Here is a 27,091-nt window from a genome sequence, read left to right on the forward strand (position 1 = left end):
GGGTATCAAACTCATTAATAATTCAGCTTTCAAGAGTGGCTGCCAGTATCACAAATATTTGCATTAAAAATTTGGCCTTCAGGCATTCACTATGTTGCAACAGTGAGTCAAGATGAAATTCACCAGTTAATGGCAAACTTACTTTACCAGAGCACTGAGCAAGTTTAATACATAAGCATTAGTAAAATTAACATATGATATCCCTTCCCTGTTTCACATTACATTTTCTACAGAAAAATCACTTTTGTTTTCATAGGGCTAGTGGCATGTTACTGTATATTACACTGACACTGTGTAATAAAAAAATTACTCTGACAAAGACACGTTAACTAGTGATAATTTCTAATCTGTCCACCCATGAGACAGACTTTGGTATTAGAAGAGTATGCTGAAATGACAATTAAAAAATAGAAACAAACTCCCATGATGGACGTTAAAGATAAAGGCAAATGAGCACAGCTGCTGCAAAGGAAAACCATGCATCACTAATCTACTCAAATTCTTGAGCATGTTAAACAAAACAGCAGACAGAGCCCAGTTGGTTGATATAATTTATCTGAAATTCGAAAAAGACTTTGAAGACTTATCTTACAAGAGGCTACTAAGAAACTCTGAGTTATAAAAGTGTTGCAAGCTTAAAATGGGCAAAGATATGGAACAGAACAGATAGACTTTTTTTTTCTTGGACATATATTACTTACGGTATGTCCTTTTAAAGTCTACCAACACATACGTGGTTTGGTAATACCTCACTTCAGTTACATAAGTAACTTAGAATTATATGAAATTCTGTTACAGTAATTCGGAAAACCCTCAAATCTAATTTGGTCTTCCAGACTAACAAGCATATACTTACACAAAATAAATTCATTCTGAGAATACACTTACGGCCGTGTCTGAATTAAGCAGAAGTCTAATTTAGGAATCTAATGACTAAATAAAAGTAAATATTCCAGTAAAGAACCTAAAACCTTGGTCTACCCTTGAGATTCTGACAGGTTAACTCATGACTATGAAAAAAAAAAAATGCAATGAGCAAGTAACTACACCATCAAGTTTTTGTGTAGATGCAGATGGATTAGCAAAAACATTTTGTCACTACAGCTTGTTATGTCTAGGAAATGTTTTAAAGCATGACCTTGCTGGTATAGGCAGAGTTTCTCAGAAGGGGTCAGAAATAGGGAATGCATCATAGGTTTATAACCTGTTTATAAATTAGACTTATGTACAAGTAGAAAAAGGCACAAAAAAAGACTAAGACAATTAATAATGGCCAGACAGGAAAAGAGAAGGACTCAGAGTACCTGGACTGTAGATGAAATCAAGCACTGATGAACATGGCAACATGCATCAGAAGCAACCAGAACTTGTCACACCATTACTGATGTCTACACTGACTGCAGCCGACCAACCAAGAGACTCTAGCATCAGCCTGGTGAAAGTTTCCAGCGTACAAAATTGGATTAAAAGATAAAACTCAAAGCATTACTGAGTGTAAAGACCTGAGAGAAAATAACAAGGAAGGCTTTTAAAGGCACTGATACCCACAAAGCTAGAAGAGTCCATGAAGTGCCCAGGAAGGGAAAAGCCAGACTCCGTTTGGTTCCAGAGAAAATTTTTTAGGGAATGTATGGCAGAAAGATACAAAATAAGCCTTAATTCAAAATGAAATGCAGTAACTTCTAGACTAAAAAGGAAATACTTTTTCTACATACTGCAGAATCAGTTTATGGAAAGAACTATCACAAGGCATTATGGATCATAATTGTTTCCAAGGATGCCAATGTAAATGGATGATGAGCACACCTCAAATTCAATTATGAGATCATAGAAAAAAAATCAGAAATCCCTGTGCTTGAGGATATCAGTTTCTACATAATAAACAACGTAAACAAACCTTAATTTTCTCCTCGTAAGGAAGTGCCAAGTGTGCAAGTCAGAGCACTTTATCCCTCTGTAATACATACTGATTTCATACGTAACCAACTACTAGCAGATGTAGTATGATATTGACTTTGCCCAAGTATTATACACAAAAAGTGCCATGTGCTCATTATATGAGAATAAACTATGTCTTCATGTGTTTGAATGGGGAGATGGTTATTGCACAACAACCATCAACCATATTTACTGAAGGCTTTCTAAATTTACTTGACAAGAAGCATAAAATGCATAGTACTTTATGACAGGCAAGCCTAGAAAATTTCAAGATTAAATCCAGACTCCATCTTCAGTATGTGTATTTCTCAGCAGAAGCTCTTTTTGGTACACTAAATCAGCAGCAAGCAGCTCTGACAGACTGTCCTGGCTGGAAGATACACTCCCTGAAACGCCCCAGGGACTGCTCTTACTAAATTATGCCACAGAATTTAGCAATCCTAAAGATGGAGGGTCAGGAAAAAAAGCAAAACCAAAAAGTTTATCCAAGTCCTCCTCCACAGTGGCCACCTAAACGCAAGTGATGCAACAACAGCATGCTCCCTGCCACATCTGGGAAGTCTGGAAGTGATGCAAGACAAAAACAGAAGTACATGTTGTGCTGTACCCTGATGGTGAAAAGATAAGTGGTGAAAAGTTGGAGGTAGAAATAATATTTGTATTAGGTCAAGAACACTTTTAACATCTACGCTTTAAAATGTACAACTTCTTTCTTAGCTGAACTACATAAACAACTCATAAGATCTATTTTTTCATACCACAAAATTGAGTAATAAAGATTATCCTTTGTTTTAAGTCATCACAAAAAAATGGAATGTTTCCATTTGCGGGCAGAACCAGGGAAAGGGGGGACAACAGCAAGCAGTGACACTTACCAGGAGTCTAACTTTGGGGGTCAGGAGCTTCCCCAGCCTCGTGACATACATCTACAAATAGTTTGAACATAACATCACACAAAACCCATTTTCTAAGTAATTAAGGTAGTAAATTCATGCAGGATTAGAGGACAGCACTTTCCAAACATTATTAGTGAATTTTAGTTGTTTCTTGAACTTTTTGTTCATTAAAACTGCATACATACAATGCAGTATAACTATGTTTTCATCATCATGGATTTTCAGATAAATAACATTCAGGGAAATTGCGTGTTTGTGTCTACGTGGTATAATGTCTTGAAAAGATAAATAGAAGGTAGCTCTAATCCTGTTTGTGTCTGTATAAGATCCCTGATGTAAAAAGCTCACTTCAGCAGAGCTAAAGAACCAACTAAAGCTAACGGAACTAATAAAGCATTTATTCACTGTCGTGACCGGGAAATTCCTCTGCAGAAAGAACCTTGACAAAGAACCCCGACAACAGATTAACAAAAATCAACATGCTTTATTTATACTTCTATTACAGATACCACAAAAAAAATAATTACACCCCAGCAAAACACTATTTATCAGCTTACCAAATAATGGAGACCAGATATAGCTGATTTTACCTACATGACTAATTGCTTTAAGGCTTAACGGGAGCAGCACTTTAGGAGTATCTCTATTGGCTTAGTGTCCCAGAATCAGGAGAGGTACAATACATACCTTTTAACTTCAGACATTAAAGGAAGAAAAAAGAAGTTTAGTACATCAACACTAACTCTTTGTGTATATATAGATCACTACAACATTTCATACAGCAAGTAAATCTAAAAAGAGCACGCAAAGAATCTAGATTTAAAAATAGACTGTCTTTTTCTCATTTACTTGCTTAACTTAATCTTACTAGTAAAGGATTGGTTGCTTGAAAACTGAGTGTTAAAATAACCTTTCAGAAAGCAAACACAGATAATATAAAGACAGTAATATTTTTGTATGAGAAAGGTTCATGATTTTCAGCAAAAATTACAGGGCTAAAGGTAAGCGTAGATTTCAACTGAATAGTGACTCACCATTCCACTGCTAATGAGCCCAACAAATGCTATAATTATAATTAATATTACAATGATGCACTGTTGTTATTTCTAAAATAATTAGGTAGAAAGTAAGCTTATATAGTGCACTGAGGCCAATGATGAAAGCTGAACTGTTTGAAACCTCAATTTTACTACTGATCTTGCTATACTGAGCAATACAGTTTACTCCAGAGACAGAGAAGTTAGCACAAAAAGGATAGAATAGGCATACACTTTTTCTCCTCTCCACTTGTATCTGTAAAACAATGACTGACATCACAATCTCGTAAGACGCTGCAAAGTATTTAACAGTGAAAGGTTTTAAGATTGTACAGTGCTCAGTGCACATGCAAAAGAATACTGAAACAGTTAAATTGGTTTTAATACAATCTGTTTGCCCAGACACTAGCGTAAAATCCTGATTCCACTGAAGTCAACAGCAGAACTCTCATTTATTTCATTGCTGGCCATGGTTTCATCCCAGGACACATGTCAAACACAGCTTTGCACCTTTGGACTTAAAACCCGTAGATGTTCAGTAGCCTTTACCCTGCCTTCGAATGCCAAAGTAGAGATTCCTCTTGGTTCCTGACTCTACTTCCTGAAACCCACGTTTGTCACCCTGGAAGGCAGTGAAATGCAAACAAACTTAAAGAACACTGTATCCCTGACTTCAGCCTATGATCAACACAGGGATAAAGTATGTGAAAGCAATCTAATTCCTTATTATAAAAATAAGTCCAACTACAGTTCAATTCCGCTTGCAAGAAAGCAGCTATGAAGAATTTCTGACACACGGCTGAACCAACAATGTCTGGAAGAACTTGGATCTCCTATTCCAAACCACTTTGCCTACTTTAAAAAAAAAAAAAAAAAATAAAAAAAATTACTGTGACCAAAAGCCCAGACTGCATTCCAGAGGTCTAGGAATAGCTTGTTTTCCTATTTGCAGTAGGTAAATTTGAAGTCTGTGAGGCATTCCTCCGGTTTTTAAGGATGTCTCCGATTTCTCCTCAAAAATTCACTTTGCTTCTTTCTCTACATGTAAAATTTTGCTTTCCCTAGAACTACAAGCTTTGTTGTAAGAAATATTTTTCAGATTGAATTTTGAGAAAACGCAGTTGCTACACATGCCTTCTTTCTGATACTGTCCCAGTCCTTGGTTTTGGTACAATATATTATGCATACATTCTAAGTCGCTGAGGTTTGTGACTTACAGGTTTGTGTTATACACAGGCAAAACAGTAAACCACATTTCACAGTACTTAAATTTTTTTCCCCTGTTGCATAAGGGATTTCGTCTAAATGTAAGCTGAATACTGTCATTCCAACAAGTCTAAACTATAAAAAGGACAGGTTATAAGGTGTTTGAAATTACATCCTTAGGGCTCAATTTAGAAGCTTCTCCTCACATTCTTTTGATTTGCGTGCTTTGTTATTGAAATGTCTGCTGGAGTTCTTTTTCTTTCCTCATTAATGACTTCAAAGAAATACATGCTTGAACTCCTAAATATATCAAACTAATTTAAATTATCTTAAAACACCCAGTGACTGCTCAGCAAACCAGAAAAAGCAGACTGCTTCTGGAAATAACAGGCTATTTAGTTAGTCAACTGCACACACAATCAATTAAAAAATAAACACATCCAATTAAAGACTACCATCAATACATATACATACACATATAATTTGAGTTTGTTGAAGTTGCTAAAGCATCACAGTAACCTAGAAACATAAATCAAAAAAACTCCTAAAAGTACCTAATTTTTTAAAATTTTTATTTTAAAAAGGGTTTTCATGGCATACCATTTATGCTCTTTATTTCCTGGGGCGGGGGGGGGGGGGGGGGGGGGAGAAAAAAAGCAAACATTTATGCACCTTCCACAATGCAGCAATTCAGATGTGCAATTCAAATCTACAAACTCATCAGTTGATGGTACCATTTTAACTAGCATCTGATATATCTAGGTTTGTTAACTTAATGAAAAACAAAAATCTAGGTACAGCACTTCCCTCTACAGGGATGAGTTCTATTACAGAATTTTTGAAAATTAAAACAAGATTTCAATGTTTTAAAAAAGCATACGCAGAACTGAAAAACCATCCCTAATGTAGCTATATTTTGGGCTGTAAAGAACAAAAAAGACAAAATTATTCTGTGCTAAAATAGGTATCAATTATAAACCAAATCAAAATTTCTATTTTCAAATCAGATGATTGACAGTGACAACTTACTGCCAAAACCAACACAAAACTGATTTTCCACAATATTTGCATAGGTTAATACATGTTGAATCACAAAACAGATCAAACAACCTTATGCACATACTAAAACATATACATCTTGCAAACAAAATCTACTGAGATAATTTATCATGGTAGGAATATAAGCAAAATAACTCAGTACTGTCTCAGGACCACTGATAAAAGCCTGTATTTTGAAAACATCCTATTCTGTGGTGCCAGCTGGTTTGTGAATTACACATCCTCAGCAGCCCAGCAGAACTTGTTCCACTGAACTTTTGGAAACTGGCATTCCTGCCAAATAGACCTTTTTGAGGCTTGTGTTTAGCCCCTCCATCCAAATAGCTTGTAGAAACTTTGGAGTCCTTGGTTCTACATGAAGCAAATCCACCTCTACCTTAGTAAAGCAACAAGGATTTCAGAAAGCTGTGGATACTACTGTGAAACCAACATCATTACACATTTCCAGGTCACTTCACTACCTTGAATCATGATGCTGTTGAGCACATTCATCCTGTTTCCAGCACTTAAATGTTCCTGTAATTGCCTGGTATTTCTTGACACTTTTTGAGACCTTTGGCAGGACTTGCTGCTCAGTGCTATTTTTAGAAACTCCAGCAACAACTACCGTAGGTACCTCCCCTTACACATCATTTGATGATGAAAAGCACAGCTGTTTGGAACCCCTGGGCTTAACACATTACTTTTGAAAAAAAGAGTGAAAGATGGAGCAGTCGCTGCTCATCTCCACTTCTTTAAACACTACTTTGGGCTTAGCTTGCTCAAATGCCTCCGTCCTCTCTTGTCGAATCCAGGTTTATACATACACCTGATCACGTACAACGTGAGCAATGAGCAAACGCTGTAAGCTCCACTATGCACACCCACAGACAACAGGTTTGAGTGATGAAGGCCTTGGTTCTGCCCTTTCAGCTGACTAGAGGATACAGAAGTCCTGCATTCTCTCCTTGGTACTTGTTGGCCAGGCAGCCTGCCATCTTGAGATCGGTTCCTGTTCTTCTGCAGGAAATGGCTGAATCATCCATAGGTGCTTTCTAAATCTGCAGCCTGCCTTCCAGGGGAGATATATAAAGTTGGATTGGTGTAACACTCCACTCCCTTTCTGTAACAATCAGCAATGGGGAGATACAGTGAGTATCCTACCCACAGAGATAGTTTGCCCAAATACCCCTGCTCAGGAGGATGACAGGTGACTGTACTGATACTATTAGTAGGCAGATGATGATCCTCTGCTGCCAATATTAACTTCACAACTGAACAAATTGTGGGGGGGGATGAGACAAAAGGTTGGGAGGAGAAAAAAAAAAGAGAAAGATAAAAGCCCCCACACAGGAGCCACAGTATGACTATGTTATTGGGCCTAGGATGGTGATGAGCAGAACTGACTGGCAGGCCTTTTATAATCCTTACAGCCTGCTGCTTCTTAGCTTATAAGGAGCTTTTTCTCATAAACAGACTTCTACATACATGGAGATAGAAACTGGTATAGTAGAGAGGCTTGTTTTCACAATTAAAACAATCGAGTTACACCAAAATAATATCTCCTGTGCATACTTGTTCTTAAAGAGCAGCTTTTTTCCAGTTCAGCTTAACCCTTGATGCAGCACAAATGCACTTAATACTTAGCTAAGAAACATCCCAAGTATCTTCCGTGACAGAACTGAAGATAAAAACCCACAAGCACCTGAAAAAAATACCCAATTTCAGATGTACAGGGCACGCAGCGATCTCCTACTAAAATTAATCAGCAGGATGTTGAGAATATTTTGACTTTAAAAGTACCTTTAAATTTTTTTTGCGTTCTCTGTTCTGTAGCTTACTGCATGAGCTGCTATAGTTCTTAGCACTGCTCTGTACTGTACGAGGCTCTTCAGTTTCGCAGTTCCAAGTGCTTTATTATGAATTGTGAAATAACACATAATGATAAAAAAGAACAATATTTCAAAACAACATACTAAACGGTAAAATTTGGGCTGCATTTCCAGCCATAACTATTTTTCCTGCCTGATCACTGAGTTCTTAAATACAGCTGCTACGAATGCCAAAACGTTTTGTATGAAACTGACACACACAGAACTGCATGCAAACTGCAATCATTTCATTTTACTAAATTTTAAATCCATTTAGAAAACAATTACATTAAACATACTGCACAACAATCACAACTGACTTAAACTCTACAGGATAGGCTTTTTTTGGTTTGGTTTGGGTTTTCCCCCTAATAACATAGGAGGGATGGGAGGAAGAGAAGCAGGAAGCAACAGAAAAGCCAAGAGCTGACACTTGAATTTTGTAACATAGGCCCATATTACTTCGTCAATTCTCTGTAACAAGTTTTACAATTAAAATTATATGTTTTCAGAAGACAATCACTGCAATTCACAGTTTAACTGAATCTGAAACTAATTATTTACCTGAGTTACATAACCACAGTCAAAACCAGCTATGGCTCCCCACAGCATGTGTTTAAGGGTACAGCTGAAAAAGTCGTTCTGAAAGCTTGTGCCAAGCATGCTGAAAGTCTCTAAAAGTAAGTCTTTTCTAGCAAGCACTATCATGTTAAGAAGCTAAAGATTTTAAGAACACACACATACTGTTTTCCATACAGTTAGGAAAGTTTTCAAACTATTTTCAATTACTATAACTGCATTATATTCTGTGTACCAGGAGGATGTTGAATCAGAATAGCAACTACTTCCGATATGAGTCACTGGTATTTTAGAACTTCATGAATATTATCAAGAGATGCAAACTTAGTAAATCCATACCAAGTTCAATATGTGAAGCAACTTGACAACTATTATGCACAGAGCTTATAATCTACCCCTCTCAGCATCAAAAAGGAAATTTGCCTCTGAACTGTACTTGTGGGAAGAGAAACATTTAACAAGCCTTCCCACAGAATTTTCTATCTACAACAGTACAGCCACCAAAGACTGAATAGAAAGAAATGTGTAGCAATCACCAGCTTTTATTGCCTCTCTGGTTTCATTCTTTTAGGCTGGAGGAATCTCCCCTCCCCCTTTTTCTCTTTAAAGAGAAAATAACAGACTATCCAAGTATTTTTTTTAAATGCCATGATCTAAGTAAAATGGCAATGTGTAACCTTTTGTGTTAGAGATGCATTGTCTACAGTGTAATCTAACAAACTGAAAGTTATGCCTACTAAACTCTGCACCTCGAAGCCCAGGTACACAACTCTCACAGCATTCAGGACATGTTTTGTAACGTTTGCTGAGAAGAATCTTTCGGCTTAAAAGACTAAAGCTTGGCATACTTGGTCTTGTTTCAGGAAGGAAACTTTCTTTTGCCAGACTTGAAAAGGAGTGGATTTTAGCATTTCCAGCTTGGAAAAGAAAAAAAGATTCTTTTTATGATCGCATAACAAAACAAAACAAAAAAAAAACAAAAACAAACCGCCAAAACACCCACCAAAAAAACCCAAACAAAAAAACCCAGAGAAAACCAAGCAAAGAGCAGCTTTATGTTTTAAAACTCTAACATATCTTAATGAGGATGAATATTTTGCCTATTTAAGGAAAATTAAATTAATTGAAAATGTTGTAGAGTGCCCATGAAGCATGACATTTTCAAGAAGGGAGCACAGCCAATGAAAGCAAAGAATGCTCATTTTAAATTGAGAATCATCTGCTAGTTTCCATAGCTACTTTTTAAACAATTGTAAGCTCTATCGTTTCTTAGAACAACCTTGTTTACTATGAATAACTTACAAATGGCTGTTCTCAGAAAAAGCTACGTGAAACCATTTACAAAAAAAGTACAATAATTAACAGTGGCTGCTGTTTTAAACTTTTTAAAAGACAAATAGGTAGTGTTAAAATGCAAACAAACAGCAGATAATACATTTACACTGTATTACTAGTAATAATACTACGAAAAAGTTAAGCCTTAGATATGTCAACCAGGATTCCAATCTTGCCACGTGAAACACTTCAAAAATAGACAGCAAGGCAGAAATTACAGTGCAAGGATCCTACAGGCTAAATACACACTGCAAGTAGTAGGAATGAAAGAGGAGCTCCAAGGGAGAGGAACAGACTTCCCACAGTGAAAGAGAGGATGAGCAAAAGAATCAGTCACCAGACCTCCCCCAGGTCATTTTTAGAAATAATTTGTTTCATTTTCAACAATGACAACACAAGTAAATATCAACTAAGTAGACAGCAGCTATAACATCTCATCCTGCTATGAAAAGACTATGCATCATGTAGAAAAAGCAGCTGCAGTTCATGTTACATGACAACACGACAACATCCTGCTAGCAGCTGTACCCTGTACGGAGCAACCTGGATGGTGTGTAAATTAAAGGAACTTTAGGTCTCCATCTGCACTTAGCAGGCCTCACTCTGTCTCACCTTTGGATAAAGTTAAAGCAGTCAGTACAGAATCTATATAGTGTTTATGCAGTTACCCTATTTCACTTCATATTCCACCAGAGAATCCAGTAGGCTGAAGATTAACCCCTATGATGTGTCCAAAAGGAGCTTTGCCATAAAACATGCAAACATTTCAGGAAAAGCTGCATTCATAACAGTGAACCCAGGACTCTCCTCTCACTTGGTTGAAGGACTCCACATGCAGGTGGAGTTAAGAGCACTAATAGCATAGCACTCAAGAAGAAATGGCAATATCCACCCAAAACAGTTCTCCAAAGATGTGTTAAGTGCCTGAAGGCAAAATGGCAGGAAGACTATGAAAAAAGTGCCTATGTCCTCTTCTTTTACGACCTATCATAGAATCGTTAAGGTTGGAAAAGACCCTTAAGATCACTGAGTCCAACCATTAACCTATCACTGCCACGTCCACCACTAAACCATGTTCTTGAGCACCACATCTACCCGTCTTTTAAATACTTCCAGGGATGGAGACTCAACCACTTCCCTGGGCAGCCTGTTCCAGTGCCTGACTGCCCTTTCAGTGAAGAAGGTTTTCCTAGTATCCAACCTAAACTTCCCCTGGCGCAGCTTGAGGTGATTTCCTCTTGTCTATCACTTGTTACTCGGGAGAAGAGACCGACCCCGACCTGGCTACAGCCTCCTTTCAGGCAGTTGTAGAGAGCGATAAGGTCTCCCCTCAGCCTCCTCTTCTCCAGGCTAAACAACCCCAGTTCCCTCAGCCGCTCCTCATAAGACCTGTGCTCCAGACCCTTCACCAGCTTTGTTGCCCTTCTTTGGACACGCTCCAGCACCTCCATGTCTTTCTTGTAGTGAGGGGCCCAAAACTGAACACAGTCCTCGAGGTGCGGCCTCACCAGTGCCGAGTACAGGGGCACTATCACCTCCCTGGTCCTGCTGGCCACACTATTCCTGATACAAGCCAGGATGCTATTGGCCGCCTTGGCCACCTGGGCACACGGCTGGCTCATGTTCAGCCGGCTGTCAATCAGCACCCCCAGGTCCTTTTCCGCCAGGCAGCTCTCCAGCCACTCCTCCCCAAGCCTGAAGCGTTGCATGGGGTTGTTGTGTCCCAGGTGCAGGACCTGGCACTGAGCCTTGTTGAACCTCATGCAGTTGGCCTGGGCCCATCGATCCAGCCTGTCCAGGTCCCTCTGTAGGGCCTTCCTGCCCTCCAGCAGATCAACACTCCGGCTCATCTTGGTGTCATCTGCAAACTTACTGAGGGTGCACTCAATCCCCTCACCCAGATCATTGATAAGGATATTAAACAGGACCAGGGTATGATGAGTGTTGTTAATCTTCTGATGTATCCAGCAAGTGATAACATTGGGGTTTGGCTGCTTTCACTTCCAAATCATGGAAATATACGGAGTAGACGCAGGACAACGATTGCGTATTTATAGGGCAAAAAGCTTTTTAAATAAACCATTGAACCTTGACCAGCCAAAGCAGCCAGAAGTAAAACCTGCTCCCTCCGAAAAAATGGCATCCCAGCTATAGGAATAGGAAGCTAGGAGGTGTGCGTGTCTCCCTTCTCCAGTAGGAACCTGGAAAGGGGGTGACATGCCATCCCTCTGAACAGACTAGCTATTACAGAAAGGCCTGACAGACTGACTGCTCTGGAGTCACCCCCAAATGATCTCCTTACCAGGAGCACTGCACACAGAATTAGCAGTTCCCCCTCTACTCTTCCAATAATAGCAGAATTTGGCAATGAATGGGAGAAAAGAGGGGGAAACATTAGCAAAAAAAAAAACCAACCAAACAAACAAAAAAACCCCCAAAAAACCCAACAAAACCAAAAAAACCCTCCACTGAATTATACACCTCTTTTTCCTTTTACAACCTCATTCTCTTCAATCTTCATCACCTGAATTCCCATTAGAAATGTGCTGAGTGTACAGCTGTGGGTTACATCTCTTTCTAATCTCACTTCCAGAAGCACATCAAAAGACAATCCAATTTAGGAATTCACTGGATTTCTAAATAGTCCATCAAAAAAAAATTTATAGATACAGCCCTCCAGGGTGCAACAGAAGGAAAATACTTCAGGATGCAAAACATACCCTGCGGTGAAAAGCTGCTGGAATAGTGAAAGGGGGGATGAGGGGGAGTTGGCTTCTTGTTAAGGATCTGCATGTGTGCAACAGCTGGAATTCCCAAACAGGCATTATATAATAACAACAAAAGCTGCTCAAAGCAGTAAGGAGGCACAGCTGGGACTGTGGTGACCAGCAGTTGTCCTCCACTTTAGAGCTTCAAGGTTCTAGTGCAGGAAGCAAGAGAGACACCAGAGCTTTTGCTCCAGTAAATAAATATATATTTCTGCTTCACCATAATTCTTAATTTGACAGTGGCATCAATTCTACACCAACCTTCTCCACCATGCAGAAACCAGAACAGAATCTCTATCAAAGTAGTAATTAAGATCAGAGTATCCATCAATTGTACAGGGTTTACATCTGATTGCTACCTTTTCCAGAGGCATATACAGGCTATAAATGTAAAATGGTCTAAGGAAAGAGCTCTCCCAGTGTAAAACCCATACAAAGGTAAGTCAGTCTAACTTTATGCTCCCCAAAATTGTCACATTCTAAAAGCGCTTTAAAAAGTACTTAAAGCTAAAGGGATTCTAGACTTAGATATTGCTTTCCAGAGGTGATCACTGAAGATGATTACAAAAGTATTAGCTTTGCTTCAAGGTGATCTGGGAGTGTGGTTCAGAAAGTAGTCGAGCAGCATCCTGGGGGTGTGTGGAATCACAGTGAGATTTAAAAAAAAAAAAAAAAAAAGTATTAAGATTGTCAATTTTCTAACTGTGAAGCCGATGTAAAGACAAGAATACTGCCTACAGTCTGTAAGTTTAGATCTTGGTTGACTGTTTCCCGTACCACAACTTTAATGAGACTAATTCTTAAGAATTTAACATTCTTTGTGTTATAAAAATATTTTGGAATCACATATATTATATAGAGGTATTTAGTTTTTCTGTGTTATCACGACCTTAACTATTGAAGAGACAAGGGGCAACGGTTTTAAACTGAAAGAGGGACGTAACGAAGAAATTCTTCACTATGAGGGTGGTGAGGCACTGGAACAGGTTGCCTAGAGAAGCTGTGGATGCCCCATCCCTGGAAGTGTTCAAGGCCGGGTTGGATGGGGCTTTGAGCAACCTGGTCTAGTGAAAGATGTCCCTGCCCATGGCTGGGGGGTGGGACTAGATGATTTTTAAAGTTCCCTTCCAACCTAAACCATTCTGTGATTTTGTGGAAGTACCAAATGACAGCACATTGGTCTCATGCTATAAAACTTCACACTTTTTGCTAACAGTTTGCATAAACAAGGTGCCAGAGAGGTCAACAGTTTCAGTGCATGGCTCAGAAAATGGTATAAACATAGGGGACTTCAGAGTTGTCAGAAACTGGAACACAGAAAGCTCTATGGAAGACACAACCTCATTTAAAGCTTAATGGAACTAGGTTGAACGGCACTTACAAATATCACAGAAGAATTTTTAAATTGGAGATTGGGAAAGAACGTATACAGCTCTGAACGATGCAGTCACTCTTTTAGTGAAGGCAGCACACTCAAGTAAAGAAGAAAGCAAAAGTTGGTAACACTTAACCAGGTAACAGTGAGAAACAGAACAAACTGTATGCTTTTTAAACAGTATGCTTTTTAACAGAGTAGGCAACCAAAGCAGAAGTATCTGTGCTTCTACATGAAACATTACAAGTTCAAGAAATAGAATGGAGAAAGAATGACCATTAGGAAGGAATCATTCCTACCTTGGGAAAGGAAAACCAATGGCAGGATTGGGAAAAATCCAAGGAATATCCTGGATATGAAACAGACCACCTGGTGGAGGAGTGATGCTACTTCTCAAAGAGTAGCCTCTCAGGTTAAATCAGCAAATTAACCATATCAATCATTAACAGAGCATCTCTGCGAACTGTAATTTCCATGCAAAGTAGAGGAAACAGCATTAGGACTATATTACTGGCTGCCTAAGATGGTAACAGCTACCATATCACTGAAGCTACAGAGACAGGAAACAATAATAATATGAAATTTCAATTACCCCCAAACAACAGCAAAACAGTAAAACAAAATTTTTAGATGCAATCAACATCATCTTCATGGATCAGCTCATCAGGAACCTAGAAGAAAAGAATAAAATCTTGTTTTGGCCTAACCTGTGTACAGGATCCAATTCAAATGTTACCACTGAAGAGACACTGCAAGAGTGAGTAAAACTTACTTAGAGTTAACATCCTTGAAGGGGGAATAAAAAATCAAAGATTCGCTACAGCAGTTCATAGTTTCAGAACAGGAGAATGAACATAAAATGGAAGCTAGCTGAAAAAAGTTAATGAGCTGAAAAACTATCCAAAAGTCTTGCGAACCAATTAAGCAACATATTAAAGGAACACACAGAGAAGAAAAGGCCAGAGAAGAAAGTCTCGGTTAATTCTTCCCATCTGTGTTCATCATGAAGGAGTTTAGAAAGGTTCGTATGCCTTTCTCTATGAGGGATTCTCATAATATGTTTCAAATTGAAGGACAGAGAAGATGACAGAACAGTCAGTCAGTCAACACCACAGGTCATTAGACCAGATAATTCTCACCCAAAACTTCTAAAAGTTAAGCAAGATTCTACCTGTCTATTATGTAGTACTCTGGGCACAAAAGAATTCAATGAAGAAGAATACAGTAACTTTCATCCAAAAACAATGGGTTTTACTTGCTTTACCGTTGATGTGGAACATGTTTTTGATACAGTTTGTTACAATCCAAGCACAGCGCCTGGAGAGGCGAATCAAACACAGTGAGCTCTTAGAGACTGACCGGAATCTTGACCAAGTTGTTTTATCTCTCACTGTAATGAGGCTTGTCTGTGTTGGCTTCCTAACTTAGCTGAGTTATAGCTGAATGATAGGGGAGGGAGTGGAGGACTCTCCTACACATATTTAGTTGATCCTTCCATCACATTAAAAATGGGATTAGTAGAGGAAATAGTACAACAGTAGAGACAGGCAACAACTTCCCCGATATTACTCCAACACTGACCACCCTTTTCTTGCACCAAAGCTTTACTCAGGCAAGTGGTGTTACTTAGCTACATAAAACCATAAGCCAACTGGCTGTTGCCATCACACAGATTAGCTTCCTCCTCCTGTCTGGAATAAGCTCTGGCTGGCTTGAGATCCCAGTTGGCTCCCTATAATTTAAGCCTCTGTATCAAAAAGAGATTCTATTTCTGAGAATCCTTTTCCTGTCAAAGATACTAATGAAAACACTGAACATCCTCTAACACCTGTTTGCGAAACCTTCACTTCACTGGGTGATAGGTCAAGTGTGGATAAAACGAGACGTTCAAGCAAAGGTAGGCTGCGTCATTTCAGGAACTTCAATAATCCAAAGTATAGGACACTGCAGCTGAATCTCATGAATGTCTTGTGTGGCAGTGCAATGGCAATACTTTGTATTTTCAAAATTCTTCCCAAGATATCTCTACTTTTCTGGTGGATAGAAGTCAATGTACTGCTGAGAGTTCACTGCATATGCACAGCACTTGATGTGGCCAGATGCTATCTAGCTCCAGTCCACTGAAAGGAGTCTCTGCTGAACTCTCAACCCAAGTAAACTGGATACTTGCAGCCCCAAAGATTTCAATCAAAACAGGTGTGGTAAAAATCGCAAATGTTCACATCCAAAAGGTCTTACAACCAAGTCGTAACAATAGACTGGACTTTGTCCACCAAAACACCCAAGGCTTCCCTCAAGGCAGTTTGCCACAACAATCTGCCCACTTCTCGGATCCTGTTAGCTCACAATAGTATCAAATGACTAGCCTATTTTGTAATAAATTAATGTTTTCCTACATCTCACACCACCTTAAGTAAGCCACGGTCTTTAGGCCCAGGTCTGTTACAACCCAATTAACAGCAAGAATACTCAATCCAACAGAGGTAACTACAAACTATCTGTTAGCTTATGGACTAGCACTGAAGTGTGCACCAGCACCGCTCAAAAAGGACACCAGGACTGAGACTGATATCATTGTCATCAAAAAGTCATCTCCATGTTCTCCGCCAACACAAATGATCCCAGTCCTGAGGGAGACCAGTCATTTCAACTAAACAGTGACTTCAGCTCCTTCAGCCCGATGACTACATTCCCCTAGAATGATGAATAGAGGTGTTCTTGAGGGCTGACTCAGTGCCTGGCAGCACAAAGAGATGAGTAACTACCTTTGAACCAGTTTTTGTTCTAGCACACATACATCAATAGCACTGCCAAAGACTACAGAAGTGAGAATAGCTGCAGTATCAGAATCTCAAAACACTGGTCTCAACTTACCAATAGTTCATGCCAAAGATCCTTTACGTATGCCTAGTGCTGCTGCAGCAATTAAGTTAACCATGCCCTCAACTGACAGCTGAGAACCGCACTACTAGTCCCAAAATGCTTCTGACCTTCATTAGGTGTGAGGACACAAAGCCTCAGCAGTGAAAATGTAAACTCATATGCAGCCTCTATTTACATAAGAAGACCCCTGTGCAGAATGCCCTGCCATAGTAAGAAAAAAAAAATTGTTAATTAGTTTTAGAATTTCTAGGATTACATAATTAAATAGCTATCTATATTAATATGTTTAAGTTTGGGATCAAGAAGATCCAAGATAGCTGATCTTCCTTGGAACAATTATTATAAAGTACGTGCAGGACAGAGTGAGAGAGAATGAATGTCATTTTTTTAATCCAGAAAAAAACTTTTAAAAACTTTAATAGCAAAGCAAGAAGAACTCTCACTCACTGTGAGGAAACTCAACAAAGAATTAACTTGGCTAACAGGTAAAAACGTGTTCTGGGGAACAGCTGAGGATGTCTAAGTCAGACAACAGCTGAGAGGAACTGCACAGGAGAGGTGCTGTGCCCCCTGTATCCTTGGTACAGATATACAGCTGGCTGCTAATTCATCGGATGTCAGGTGATTGGCTCTACTCAAGAAGTCTGAGCAGAGAAAGGGTATTAACAGTCACCCACAACAGAAAGTGCTTAAGGACAAGCACTCAAGCACTGCCCTTTCTACACACCCTTAGTTTTAGCTAGGCAATTTGCTGCTGCTTTACTGTCCCCATGCCTGACCCTACACATCAGCAGAGCAGGCTGGGTTTGTGAGGAGAGCTATACCAGAGTAGCAATTCATGGGGGAAGTGGGGGGGGAGGGCAGTAACAGACAGACTGGCACACAAGATGGGGCACAACACACCAGGAGACAGGCAAAATAAACCTTCTGTTATTTTTCTTTTTCAGTTATTAGTTACAAAGCTAGAAGTGTAAGTCCCATTTTGGGAAAATGTTGTGTTTAAAGAGGGTGTTGTGGCTGCTCCCCCCCAGCTGTACTGTGCTCCACAATAAAAGTTGAACAGGAGGGTCCCAAATAGGGATTGACTGTGGCTGCAACTCATTTGTTTTTAATTTGTATATTAGTAATCTGCCTACTGAAGCCATAAGAGAATACAACAGAGCTCACATGCATTGATTTGTGTCCCTCTGTATTTGAAAAAGAGGGGCTTCACTTCAGCATTCAGTAGAGAGAGAATTATGCACAATGAACAAAATAGATGATTCAAAAAAATGTGCTGCCAATAAATGACATATTCCAGTGAATTCAAACCACCCTCTTCAAAATTCTGACATTCTGCAATATGAAAATAAACCCTAAGTACAAGAAAAAGCAAAGCTTGCCACCTACTGCCCAATGACATAATAGTATGTAGTAGTATTGTCTATCTCCTTTTAACAGACTATCTTGCCTTTGAAACTCATTTCCCTGACATAGAATGTGCAGAATTGCACCTTCAATGGTCTTTTTAATAAACCAGAAAACACAAAGCCAATGCACAGAATATCCAAAAGCAGTATTTTCCTTTAAACCAGTTTTAAACTGCTTATAAAATCCCTGACAAGCTTGAAACATCATTTATCATAGCATCCAAACTCACAAGGAATTCCTTTTAATATCCTCCAGTGGTGCTACGGGCTTTAATAAAGTCTGTCCTCAGCTGCATCATCAGTTTTCTGTATAGAAAGTACTTTAAGTTTAAAAAAAAATTATTACGATAGATAAAGTCTATTAGAAAATATTTTTTCCCCTGTACACATCTGGAGGAGATATGTTTAAAGCTATAGATTGCATTAGTAACAAAACAGGGCTGCAATGAAGGCTGGTTTATTGCAAATACTTCCTTTGTCCTGGAAATTCCATGTCTTAACAGCAGAAACAATGCTTCTTTTTGTTTTCCAGCACGGAGAAATTCTCTTCAATAATTACAAAGCTTCAGTGAGCCATTAGCCTGGACGTATTTATTTTCCTAACATACTACATGTAAAGAGTCCTTCCTGAATAAGAGTAGGTCCTTTGCTTAATGTAGGAAGTTGCTTTACAAAGTCAAGTAGTTATGATTCAATTGCCTATATAACTTCTGAGCACACTAGCAGACTTATCTTCACATACAATGCTATCTATGCTAGACACTTCAAATTAGTCAACACCTCTCTCTAAGGCCCTATGAGATAATTCAGCAACAGTTTGCTAAAGAAGGAAATTGACAAGGATTTACTGCAAAGTCCCTCTAATAGACTACTGGCTGGTTACAAAAGCTCAATATTTGAACAATAGCATCAGAGGAAGATCCAGCTTTCTCCAACTGCCCAGTGTTCTTCACCATTTACACTCATGTCTTAAATCCAGTCATACAAAAAAAAACCAAAACAAAACAAAAAAATCCCCACACATGTGTCGCTCACCAGATACTGATGAACGATAACACCCAAACTTCAACATAAGACGACACGAGTAATAAATCTCCTCATTAGTGGTTAGATTAGCAACTGATTAGACATTGTGTAAAACAATAATTTTGGATTCCTGGGAGGAATTTGTCAAAGTACAAGGATACATGTCATATGTAACCTTTATGGAGCTTAGGTAAAGTGGAAACCGCTTCTCAGTAGGAAAAAGTCTGCTTCTCAGTGAAGTATTCAGACTCTAGCACTGAAGAAGAAAATAAGTTTACTGGAGATGAAGTATATGTCTCTCGGGGTTCCTAAATCATGAGCAGAACAGGCTCTTCATAGATGAGGAATCAATGAGGCATTTGTAATTAATCAAACGGGCCGAATCCTGAAAATACATCTGCTTTTGCTGAAGGCCAGCCCACATCATTCTCTGAATTAAGATTCTTGAAGCATCTAGTTATCTGCTAAGTAAATCCCCTGAAGAGGGGCTCTTTGTATCTTTGTTATCTATTTAATAAGGTTATTAAGAATGAATTCTCAATATAGACTGGGAATGTTAAGACAATACTAAAAGTTATACTAATACTTTGGATATACAAATCAGCTAATAGTTGCAGCTAATTTTATTTTTAAAGAGCTGAAGATCAAATATTAAGCAAGATTTCTGATACAAAGACCAAAGGCAGACACATCTACGAACACTAAGCCTTTTCTCCAAGTTCAATATATCTAAAACAAAGGAAAATGTCCCTGGTTCAGTGATCATTGTAACACTAAACAAAAGCACCTAGTTTTTTCTAAAGACAGAATACTGTTAAATCATATTTCTATACCCCAAATCAGTAATAAACCCTATTCTCACTTTGGTTTTCTTCCTTTGGAAGTTGAAGGTGCAGATGTATTTTCACAATAGACATTAGTTTTCCAGATCAATCTACTGAGATCTATTCCCACAGCTCTAAAGAGGGGGGAAAGAAAATGACATGAAAATTATTTCCATTAGCTTATTGATCATACATGCTCCAAGTGACATGGCTACTTGCAACGTTGTTTTTATTTCAGCCACATCCTATAATCACTACTGTCACACAGTAGTTTGCTTAGAGGAACCAACTTTAACCTGAGTGGGTTACTTTTACCTGTTTGGGTAAATAGTCTCAGTCAAGTATAAAACTGTTGCATAGTTGTTTTGGTATCACAAACATTTGCTAATATAGCAACTCTTTTTTAGAAGTAAATGTTCTGAATGCCTATAAAGACTTTCTGCCACATGACAACAGCGTTATGTCAAACCAAGTTTTAACAATACAAATACTCCTTCCTAAAACTGAAAACACACTGTCATGCTATCCATGAAAATCTGTGCTCCCTCAGTCCCCAGCAAGCCACTGGAAAGAAGCAAAGTTCTTCTGATTGTTTCCCAGCATCTCCTGAAATAATTCCTTGATAATAAATGGTAAAAGTTTCAATAGTAGTACAATTTAAAAAAAAAAAAAAAAACAAAACCAAAAAAACCTCAAAAAAACAAACACCAAACCAAAACAAAAAACCAAACCAAAACTGGAAAAGCCACATTGGAAGAAAACATACCAGTTCGCAACACAGTAACAAATAACACTGAAAACTCCTCATTAAAGCCATCACTACACATCTCCATGCAAACAATGGATGGCCAGGCACATGTTTTTTTAAGCTAGGAAAAAAAAAAAATTAAAACACTATGGTTTGAAATGGTGGTTTACAATCCTCTTTTCAACTAAGCTGAAAGCATCGGTATAGTTTTAGAAGTAATCTACTTTCCTGAAAAGCAGTTCCTCAAAAGCAGCAGCAATGATTTCTACACACTTGGACTATGTCTAAATTGTTATGTCTCTATTTTGCTGTTATTAACATACATTAGCATGAACATATTCCAGTACCACTCAAAGAAAATACCTTGATGACAAGTTAATTAAAAAGTTGAGTTTACTTTGTGGAGTGTGTTCAGTTTCCTGGGATTGTAGGAGGCAAGGCTACATTGACATTCTCAAAAGAAAAGTGCCTTAAAGGACAATATGGATAACTGACCTGAATAAATGGTTTTCAAGTCAATCAGGAAGAAATCAACAACATGAGGGATAATAGGGTACACACCAGTTCCTTGCAGCAGGTCTCTTGTTAAAAGCATTGTGCAAAGGCACCTCAGAATCCACCCCAAATAGATCACAATGCAAAATTAACTTTCCTGATTCTCCCTGGAGCCACCTTGCATTAGTGAACCTGTAACAAGTACACCATGAGTTCATTACATGTTAGAAGATTACACTGAAGGGATAAGGTCATCAGCTTAACACTGCAGACAGACTGTCAGTTTTCCACCTCTCTGACACAAACCAGTAGGCTCAAGAACTGCTGCAGAAACCTCACCTCTGACCACTGGAGTTAAATTTTGAAGCCTGAGAAGCAGTAACATCCCGATGTTGCAAAGCACATGGTGCTGATAAAAGCTCACAGGATTTAGATGTTCTTTTCTTAGAATAAATCAAACAGCCATGGCACCAGGCTCTAGGAGGGCAGAACCTAGTAGCCCATGACTTGCAGACAAAAGCTCTGAAGTCCAAAGTAATGGTCTATGGTTGTATCTTAACGGTGTAGTCATGGCTCACTCAAACGAGGATTTGTTCAGACTCCTCTATACACTCAATATCCTCAAGTACGTGCTTAGGTGCATCAGCCCTGAGCGCGCATACGTTCATGTGCCTCAGAACACAGATTAAACCCCAACTTGCACCAAGAACCGCAAAAAATCAGATTTAAGAATATTAATATGGAATATTTTACCTAGAATCAAAAATATTAATTTTCCAAGATACCATCACTGGAATTATAGTTCAGTTGCTTCCAGCTCCCCTGTGTAGCCCAAGAGAAGAGATGGTCTCTCCTCCTAAAGGAAGAAGGCAGCGTATGATACAAGTTCCGAGCTTTGAAGGGAAAGAGTATCACCAACAGAGAATGAAAACAACTGAACTACAACTTTCAGAAGTTAAGAAGTCATCACAGACTTTCTACTTTTAGCTTGGATTACGGTTTGTTTTGTTTTGTTTTGTTTGCTTGGATTTTGTTTGACTTCTATGATGAGATGACTAGCTCAGTGCATGAAAGGAGCATGATGAATCTTTTTAACCTGGACTTTAGCAAGGCATTTGACGAAGTTGTCTCCTTATGTAAAAAACAGGTGAAATATGAATAACTGGATTATAAAGTGGGTGCAAAAACTGCCTGGCGGAATAGGTGGTATTTGATGATACAAAATCCAGCTCACAGGAGGTTAAGTGGGTAAGTGTTAAGGTGGTTAAGTGCTTTCCTCAGAGATCAGTATTGGGACCAATATTGTTCAACAAGTTTATTAATGACCCAGAGAAGGGGAAAAAATGCAGTCTCAGCAATTATACAGACAATTCCAGTTTGGACGAGTAGTTGTTACACTGGAGGGCTGAGGGATTTAGACAGGCTGGAGAAACGGGCTCACAAAGTTCAAAGGCAAACACAAAATCCTGTATCTGAGATACAGCAACTCTGTGCAACCGTGCAGGTTTGGGACTGAAATAGCTGCGAAGCAGCCCTGCAAAAAGTGATCTGGGGGTCCTGGTGGACAAGCTGAAACTGAGTCAGCAGCGTGCCCCGACGTGAAGAATGCCAATCATATACTGGGCTGCATTAGCAACAGCACAGCCAAGCAGGTCAAGGGAATGATTACTCCCTCTGTCCGGCACTTGTCTCGAGTACGGTGTCCAGTTATGGTCTCCCCAAATCAAGACAGACAGTGCCACAGTGGAGCGAGTCCAGCAGGGGGCCACCGAGACCGTCAGGGGCTGGAGCACACAGCATATGGGGAGAGACTGAGGGAAGTGAGTTTATTCAGCTCTAAGAAAAGGCAGCTCAAGGGGATGATACTGCAACCTACAATTGCATCTTGAGAATATATAGAGAAGACTGAGCCAGACGACTGAGCCAGACTTCTTAGAGACATACAGCAAAAAGACAAAGGGTAACAATCAATGTGCAACAATGAAAATTTCAACTAGATAAGGAGAATTTTTTTTTTTTTCTGAGGGTGGTCAAACACTGCAACAGGAGCCCAGAGATATTGTGAGATCTCCAGCCTTGCAGCCTTGAAAATGTTCAAAGCTCAACTGCACAAAGCGCCGAGAAACCTCTTACAGGTGATCCCGCTTTAAGCAGAAGGTTGGACCAGATTGCCTCTACTTCCAACCTTAATTTTTCTAACACTAACACTACCCCTAAGTCCTTGCTTTCCTCAAAAAAGTTTCCTTTAAAAAAAAAAAAGTTAAGGTCTTTTTGGACAGAAGCCCAATTTTCCATCACGAAGAGCCTCCATAAAGTATTTTTAAACAGCCCTCACAGTTAAGTTCAAGTGTAGGGCTCTTCTAACTAAAAAGTAGTGAAGTTTCACTTGCTCTGTACATCTTTAGTACAAAAATCTGTCATAATGATGATGAAAATGGATGTCATCCAGAAATACTTACTCTCACACTAGCTATTAACCACCAAAAAACATTTCTCTAATCTTTTTTTAAACCATCACCTGGTCAGTCAACACATCTTAGAACCCCATGTTCTAAAAACTAAATTACGTACAGTCAAAGATACAAAAATGAACCAGTATGCAGGACAGGAAAGAGCTAAAAGAGAGGTCTCTTATATTTTGCAGTAAACCTCAGCAAAGAGTTTGTACAACACAAAGTCAGTTCACAGATTATTTTACATAGATATGTAAATCTATAAAACTTACAATTATAGATTATATAAAGAATATATTCCATTTTCAGTTACAACTGATTGCGTTACATTGCTGATTTCAGTAGGGTCAAAACAGCATGCCCAGTTCTTCTCTCAGTTTTTTTTTTCCATCTAAATTCACACTAATCTCACATCAATTAGTAAAAATTGGGGAACTATTGGAAAAAATACTACATCCTTAAACAGAAGGAAGAAACAGTTTTAAGACACAGGTTGATAGGTTCACTAAAATTAGTAGGTGATACGCCTGCCTGTAATAGCATGGGACTAGACCCAGTGATCCAGGAATACAGGTTCAGAGGGGACCTCTTAGAAACCATTTCTAGGTGCGGACATACCAGTAAGCCCAAATCTGTCACCTAAAGTCTGTGCATCTACCTCTCCTTTGATGAGCTTTGCCCAACACAAAAGCAAACTTTCAAATTTCATCAACTGCGTCCAAAAGAGTCTGAAGGAGCAATGCTGTGACACTTCAGTGTATTATTGAGCTCCAGCTGGTTGATCCTGTAACTCCTTCTGGTGACCATTTCCAAAACTGTACTAGAAAGTTCCCTTTAAAAAAAAAAAATTTTTGCTCCCACAGCTGGTACATGCAGAAAATCAAGCTGTTTGAGCTACACTGTTGCCAACAAGTGAGAGAATGAGATGTGAAAGGGACACCCAGAGTTACTGGAGAGCTATCACAGGAATTCAGGTCCACAAAGCACGTCTGTTATTGAGATCAGAATTCCCAACAGGTTCCAATAAGAAGCAGATTTTTGTTTCCGAGACACCACTTGTTTTCAATTACAGCCATCTACATCTTCTGCTAACATTCTTCTGAGATGAGACCTTGTACCTGATAAAATCCATCTTCAGCCCAGGGCTATGACAGTCTTTGCTAGTGCTAAGTGCCTGTGTTCTAAATCCAGGATATTCCAGGAAATTAATCTCTCTCCAGTTTTCCTTCTGTTCAGCACCATATTCTTCAAAAAAAGATTTCTGGGAAGAAATACATGAATTCCCTGCTTCTCTAAATATCATTGCCACCATGACCCTAAGAAAACATGTAAGAACACATCTCAATGACTGAAGTTGGAAAGGTTGCGTTCATACACAAAACAGAAAAAATTGACAGAGGATGGCAAAACAGAAGCGCTGTAGAGACAAGCCTCCTCTAGGAGCTTATTTTCATGTTCTAGGTTGGGCTCTGCCCTGACTCTCACCAGTCCTTGACAGCTCTGCATAGCAGCAGTATCCAGATCAGCATACCAGCCGCACTGACAATGGATGATTCCACTCCTGCCATAGCCTTCCCTATGTTTCTAGGAGTGGGAACAGAAAAAAGCCATTCCAAAAATACCTGGGGAGCCTCACGTAACATATGAGATCACAAGACATTCAAAGAGGAACTGAAGCAGGAACTAGCCCATTTGCTCTGCACCAATGGTAGAGACCTGACCTCAGAAGGACCTTTCAGGCCCGTAAATTGTCCTAATAGTCTACACCAGAACTACTGCTAGCACTCATTTCAACAGTTGTATCTAAACACCCACCTCCTGCTGCTGCACTTCATATGACGGCTTTGGTTTGTGAAACAGCCCATTCCCTCTCCATCTCCTGCTCCTACGTCTGGCTCCTGCCAAGGTTGTAGGCTGGCTTTCTCATGACTTCAAAGACTCAGTTTTCCATTTTCCCACTCTATTATTAAGCTGGCTGAAACAGATTTATCTTCATGTGATCTCAAAGACTAACAGTCCTATCTACCTGAAAAGGTCTCTACATCTAGGAGAAAATCCTTAGGTTGAGAAGGGTCACATGAACAACAAAGCCCACCTGGGTTAACACTGCTTATGGAAGCATGCAGAGGCACTTTGGATAGCAGATGACTGGTTTTGTTAGTCTGAAGTTGCTTCCTCTACATCTGGGAGGTTGTCTCATGCAAGCAAGAACAGGGATTCTGGTGAAGCATGACATTATTCCAGGAATAATGGAAAATAAGTTTTCTCTAGAGGCATCGACGAGCCTTCTAAGCACAGTTTCAGAGTGCTTGGAAGAAGACAGATTTTTTTTTTTTTTTTCAGGTGAGAATGGACCTCATTCTTTTTTTTTTTTCTTTTCCTTTTTTGAACTATATTTTACTACCCAATTTGGACAACGGGCCTTTCTCACAACAGGAAGAAGAATTCCTTGAGAATGCTTCTGTGTGGAGGAAGAAAGAAAGAAAAAGACACACAGTACACTCTACAGGAATTAGTACTGATAAGACAGGAATTGTCTGGCCTCTTTGTACTGATTTGCTATAACACTTTGTGAGGCTAAGCAGAGAAGCCAGGTGCTGAGGATTAGCAGTCCTGCTGGTCTGAATGGGAGGGAGCAGAAAAAAGCCTGCTGATTTTACCAGTAATTTCCCCTTCATATTAGTCACTTCAATAACCCTTGCTTCCCTGATAGGAATGAAACTGGGCTCAGAGTACTATAAAACATTAAAACTGGGTAGCAATTTCTCTGTCCTTTAAGACTGTGGATGTATTGTTCCTAAAGCCCACTCTGCCCCACCTTCTACCTTTCCTCAAAGAGCATACTGGCTTAGGGTTTAGAATTCCAAGGGAACTCAGGCAAATTCCTCTTCCTATTACACAAGACACGTGTGAACCCAGTTTTACTTGTGGCTCCACAGTTAGATGAACTAGGACAACAGTAAAAGGAATTGGAAGGGTTCAGGAGGAATGAAAATGGTAAAGAGGTTACCAGAAAACATTAAATGTCATTGGCAGTGCCCAGTGATCTCTATTCTCAGATGCAGCTTTGGAGAGGGCTGGCAGGATGTACTTTGTTGTATGGAGCATATAACTACTCAGGTGCAGACTTCTATAATCACACACAGCCCTTCTGGGTTCATTTTTATAGTTTTGGGCACAGGAAAACACAGTTTATTTCCCAGTCCTGAT

The 27,091-nt window shown here is 39.2% G+C and overlaps 1 protein-coding gene across 1 annotated transcript in view; it reads right to left on the reverse strand.

Annotated features, from left to right (window-relative positions):
• LTBP1 (latent transforming growth factor beta binding protein 1) overlaps positions 1 to 27,091 on the reverse strand; it is a gene marked incomplete at its 5' end in the record, with an annotated part of 207,114 nt that overhangs the window by 163,248 nt on the left and 16,775 nt on the right. The window lies entirely within an intron of this gene.

The sequence above is a fragment of the Platalea leucorodia genome (genome assembly GCF_965183815.1).
Source record: "Platalea leucorodia genome assembly, chromosome: 3".
Lineage (NCBI taxonomy): Eukaryota > Metazoa > Chordata > Aves > Pelecaniformes > Threskiornithidae > Platalea > Platalea leucorodia.